Source organism: Bactrocera tryoni, chromosome 2 (assembly GCF_016617805.1).
Source record: "Bactrocera tryoni isolate S06 chromosome 2, CSIRO_BtryS06_freeze2, whole genome shotgun sequence".
NCBI classification, from domain to species: domain Eukaryota; kingdom Metazoa; phylum Arthropoda; class Insecta; order Diptera; family Tephritidae; genus Bactrocera; species Bactrocera tryoni.
Genome location: NC_052500.1, coordinates 70,759,157 through 70,765,549, shown reverse-complemented (window position 1 = coordinate 70,765,549; position 6,393 = coordinate 70,759,157).

Genomic DNA, 6,393 nt, shown 5'->3' with positions numbered 1-6,393 from the left:
AGCGCAGCTAGAGGCGGCAGTGCAGTGGGTGTCGCCAGCGGCAGCGCCATAAATGCAGGCATTGCACACACACACATACATACATGCAATTGTAATTTTGTGCATTTCATATTTATTTACTACAAGCATATATACTTACATACCGATGCATTTACTGCCCACCACCAGCGTGACTTGGCTCCCTGGGCAGCGTTCGCCACCCGGCAATTGCATTGTTCTCAGCACTTATTGCACTGTTGCGTGGCGTTGGGATTCAATTACGTTGTATTGGATTCATTAAAAAATACTTAACGATTTAATTACACGTCGCACTTGCACAGGCAATGTAATTTTCATCAAACAACAACAATAATAAACAGCAAAGAAATATTTAAAAGCACACACACAGTTATAAAATTCGACGAAAAGTTCAAGCATAAACAATTCCAATTGGCATTGAGTGTTGCAAAGGCAACAAAATAACAACAACACACAAAGTGAAAAAAAAACAAAAACAGTTGCATCGCTGATTTATCAGCCAATCACCGAAGAGCCAGTGAAAGGCCATTGTGTGTGGGAAAGAATCATGAAAGTATGTCGTGCCACAAAGCAGCAGCAGCACAAAAGCACATATTTATTTTTTATAAAGATAAATAAATATTTAAGCAAGTAAATAAATATATGCATGCATACACGAGGATGGTACGATAAGTCAATGGTTTCTGAAATGAAAAGTTTATTTAAAGTCATTTATTTGTCAATATAACCTCACTTTAGCTCGTTAGATCTAATCAATCAACTACTTCGGGTTTCTAACATGAATGGCTTGAGTTCGCTGACTCTAAACTCGAGACTAGTGAAGGAAATGCTAAACTGCTTATCTCTGTTAACGAGTTATTACTTGATTACACTGGCTCGAGTGCCTGGCCAGCGCGGTAATAGAGGTAACTGCAGAGCTGATGAGCTTGCTAGGTCAGGTACATGCGTCTGACTAGATACAAAGGCGATTCGGTGCTTGTGGTTCACTACTGAATGCTGCGACCTTAGGTCAGCTTGACAAGCGCTTGTCAACAACTCGCAACCGTTCGCACGACAGTTGTGTCTACATAACCGGAACGAATCCGGATTCTTTATCCGGTCAAGGACTGTCAATTCGGCAGAATTCTGCTGCTGCAACAACTACCAACTGTACACTCTCAAGGTCTCTCTGGTACAGAATAAATCGTATGAAGTTCAGTGCGCTTTCGCTCTCAGCAAAGCTCATCTTTCAATAGTTGTAAGAGTTCTGTTTGTGCATTTTCCGATCGGGTTTCATGCGGTAAGATTGAATATATTAGTGGGTGCCAGTTGCATAAGCTGTTTAGAAGAAGGTGAGAAAGAATCATACCTAAATTACTTCTCGAATGTTGCACTTTTGCCAGATTAAGGCATCTTGGATTTCATTCTTTTAGGCATTCAGATGAAATACTTAGCATAAAGAGTAATAAAGCAGCTAAACAGTTTTATTAAAGGTTGAAGGCGCTTGGTCGAGCGCTTATTTCCGATTATAGAAGCTTTACAAAGGACTATACACAGCGATCTAACTGTGATCTGCAATGGGTGGTGGTTTGACTCCAAGTACGCCATTCACTGAGAGGGAGTCGGTGAAGGTGTTGATGGCGCCCCTATGAATGGCGGTTAGTGCTTGTCGGAAATTAGTTGCGTCTGAAGTCTGGTCGGCGTATTGTTTGATGTCGACGACGTAGTTGAGAAATGACTTCTTGATGCCACTAAGAGATGGTTCCGCTCCAAACAGGTGAGTGCAGGGAAGATTTCCACGAAAGCACCCCAGCAGGAACTGCTTGGAGAGGAGTTCATTATGCTTTAGTGTTCTGACAAGTCTGGAGCTTTCTCGTCTGCGTTTGACTGAATCCAGGCGACTATATTGGTGCGGCGTAGTGAAGGATCGGCCGACCGATTGTCGTGTAAGTTGCTAACAAAGTTTCTTTGTCCTTTCCCCATGTGCTGCCGGCTAGAGACTTGAGGATTTTGTTGCGGCTCTATACTTTGGCGATAATCGCGGTCGTATGAATAGTGAAGGAGAATTACAGATATTCCCACAACAGCCGGTTCTACGCAACGGAATTGACCCCGATTTTATCCGGCCAAGGATAGTCCTTCGGAGATCTAACCACGTTTGGATCGATAAGTCTTAGTTTAAGCCTTCAAAAGATGCTCTTGAGTGCCTGATCGAATATAAGTTCCGGTAACGAAGATTTGACTACCATTTCAACTTAACGGTTCCAAACTAGAAATTACATTATCGAAATAACAGCCTTTTCTGGCTTTTTTACTGGTAAAACTTATGGACAATTCATTACCTTAAGATGATTTCGATTATTATTATAATATTTTTTTTCGTTTCTTCCTCTACAGTGATCGATTTTTCTCCAAAGCATTGTCGAATTTTTCCTAAATCTTTCGAATAATACTTGCTAGCGATCTTCTGACTATCATTTGGCGAATAAAATAAATTTCGTCTTTCCAGAAATATTGTATCTGACTAGACAAACCCAACGTAGCCTGCTTTTTATACACTTAGATAGTATCTCAAGAGTAGTTTTTGGTATCCGTAGAGATCCATTCTTTCCATCATTACAAAACTCTTTCGGTCGACGTTACAAATCTTTAATCATTTCTTTGCCGTAATCATCATATGAAAACTATCATAGCCGGAGCTCATAATATTTTTTATTAAATTTATATCTCAAGATCTACATATTTTACTCCAAATCATTGTCGCATATTTTCGAAAAAATACTCGTTAATGATTCGCTAATTATATTTTGGTTAAAAATATACATCTGAGCTATCAAAAATCCTTCTACACTTAACATGGTCTGTGATGTTGGCCTCTGTTGCTTAATTTTTAGTTTCCTAAGAGATGCCTAAGCATTATACATATGTATATACGGTCAACTTTACATATTACTTTACACTGATCTTTTTATGCCTGTTGATCTAACAGGAGATCCTAAAATTTTTTGATAAATAGCATACCCCTAGGATCTACCGATTTTTCTCCAAATCTGTTGTAGAAGTATGTGTCTAAAATGTTCCGAATAATATTCACCAAAGATCCTCTGACTATCTTTTGGTTATCTTGGTATATGTCCGGTTATTTTGATATCATAGCGTGCTGAAAATGTATTACCAGACCTCATTACCTCGACAAAACCACCATAGCCTTCTTTAGCATAAGTTCAGCTGGTCCATGATTCTTAGTTTTTGGAGATCAAATTTTCGAGAACTTATAAATCTGACTCGACTTTTATTTCTTTGAACACTTCTTTGCACTGATCAAATATAGTCACAGTTGTATACCCGAGTTTTTATGTCCAAAAAATGGGAGCAATGTGATGTAACCAACTTGTTGTGTCCACTTTAACTTCAACCATTCTATAGACATTCGTTTTATTCAAAAAGTTAATTTTATAAACGATTTCAGGATATCATTTCAATGTGCTGAAAGCTCAGCCGCAGGATTAAAAGACGACCAGAGCGAGATTGGGTAAAACACTTGATTGATCCATTGAAATTACTGTATTTTAAGGAAATTTTCCTACTCCTATAATGGGTTGTCAAAAAAGTCTTGCGGTATATTTATTGAATTTTTTTTTATTGAAATAGAAATGAATTTTTGATGACTCATGCCCAGCTCTTGACCGATGCTACTATGCCGGTCTCTTTTGAGCAATTCAGCGATTTTATCGCAACGACAGTCGACGACAGGCCTTTCGGAGCGTGGCGCATCTTCGACCACCTCTACACCGGAACGAAAACGTTGAAACCATCGTTGTGCGGTGGAAATGGAAACTGTATCGGGTCCATAAACTGCACAAGTTTTATTGGCGGCTTGAGATGCATTTTTGCCTTTATCGTAGTAGTAGTAGTATCGTAGTAAAATATGCCGTATTTTTTCTTTATTTTGCTCCATGTCTGCGACGCTATAACTCACGAACGACTTAAAAGAAACGACAATCAATCAAACACGTGTTAGCGCGTGAAATGAGCTCTCCAAAAAGGTATAGCATGACCCGATGCGATGAATAAAATTGGAACTACGCGTTTTCAGCGCCAACTAGCGAAAATATCGCAAGACTTTTTTGACAACCTATTATAATTGCATATAAATCTACTTGACAGCCTCAGTGGTGCATTGAAGTTTCCAAAATTCCTGACATATCAAATTGACCTGTCAAAATATGACGTCTGCATTGCGTTTTCCACCGCACAAATTTATTACTTGTAAAATTTACATATATGGCGATGTAATCGTATATTTATATGAAAGTGTCCTGCGGTCATTTGTAAAACGTGTGCCGCATTCAACCCCTTATTGAAAAATATATGTACATATGTGTGTAAAAAAGCACAAGCAATGGATTTTCATTGCTTTTGAAATGGAAATTTATCCGTAATAGCTCTGCGGCCTATAGTATTTCCTTAAGAAAATTACTCAACCAGCTTATATAAATATTATGTGACTTTAGCGGTAAATACCGGCCTTGCTGTTATACTCACCTCTTTATATGTAGCGATATGCTTATGTATGTACATATGTATATCTCCGTAAAGAAAAGCTATTTGGTCCTTTGATGTGCACTTGTACGCTAGAAATGGCCTCAGGTCTTTCGGTATAAGGGTTACAAAGATGCTTAAGAAAAGTTCAAGTACGCAGATTATATAATTTCTTCATGAGAGGATTTGTATTATAATAAGGAAATGTAAATATTTATCAAAAACCTTTTTATGTTGCTTTAATTAGTCCAGATCAGCTGTCCTGATTCTTCTGTTTGGCCACCTTTCATTTTTAAAGCAGCTATTCTTCAAATTTATATGTCACCTATGTATATCTTACTATATTACTCTGATAACAATAATTACAAATAATGCAGAGAAAAGGACTTGCTCAAAATTTTAGATTGATATCTCAAAAATCGGTGGACAAATTCACGTAACTATTTTCAGGGTACACCCATTAGATTAACTGCTTCGTAATCACATACTCCATGATTAAATTGGTTTGCCTAGCTAAAGTAAAAGTACAGAAATATATTGAAGGTTTTAATTGGTAGATAAAATTTAAGTAAAATATTCATCGTTTCTTCGAAAATTTCTTATTATTTTGAATAAAAGAACTTAATTTTAATAGAAATCCTCGTTCGTAATGGCCAAACTGGGACAGTTGATTTTCACAAGTTTCTCTTAAGGGGGGGTAAGGTTTGTTTCGTCGAAAAAATACCTTTTTTCGTGAATTTTTTTAGAAAAAATTGTTGCTGTAGGTTTATTTTACTTATTATTATATGAAAGTACAACATTTGAAGAATACTTAAAAAAAGTTTTACCGAAAAATAGCGAGGAATAACGGATTTATCGTCGATCTCTGCAGGCACTTCGAAAAAAGTTGTTGTGCGGTGACCAGCCTACAGCATCACTGGATCATCTGAAACCAAAAAGTTAAAATGCTTTCTTAAGATTTCTCAACAGTTTCTCTCTTTGAGGTGAATTTTTCACCAGCAAAATCAAAATTTCAAAACGATCGATGCAGTATTCAAAGTTCTCGGCGCTCAGCGCAGGTAAAATCGATTCAAAGTTTTGTACACTAGACAGGTAGTTAGAGGTACCGTTATTCAACCTGCTGTAATTTCGTTAGTTTTTCTCCGAATGACCTAAAACTTTAACACAATATTCTTGAGATGTTGATGGTTAAATGAAAAATAAAATTAAAAAAAAAAAAAATTTAAAAAAAAGTTGTCTAACCTTACAAACCCCCCCCCCCCCCTAAAAAATCTTCTCTTTTCACCAGCAAAATCAATCGCAACAGACAGAAACAGGTAGTAATCAGTTGGCGCCAGATCCAAACTATAATGTGGAGGCAAAAGAACCTCTCAACCCAGCATCAGAGCTTCTGGTGTGTCATAATCGATGTGGTAGCCTGGTATGGTTCACATGGTATACAATTCCTCTCCTATTAACCAAAGCTGATCGCTTCAAAGAGATTTGAGGATCAGGACAGTTCCAAATTAAGAGTTTGAGGTCAGCTCTTAGGAAATGACTTCCTGTCAATCCCACCAAACACCTTAAGAAATCTTCCAGACAGTCAATCCGTCAAAACTAGCGGAACGGATTACAAAATCGCATATGATTAACTGTTAAAGAATCAACACAATAAACAATATTCAGATTAATTTTTTTCTAGGTTGGTGTGACTGTAGAACATCTCCGGAGTTGTGCGAAATCAAATTTCTGGTGCCGAAACTTTCAGAATATTATCTCTCGGTAATAATTGTTTGCCGTGAGTAAATGAAATCATTCAAAAAGGGTCAAGAACGCATTGACGATGAACCACGCCCAGGACAATGTTAATGGCCG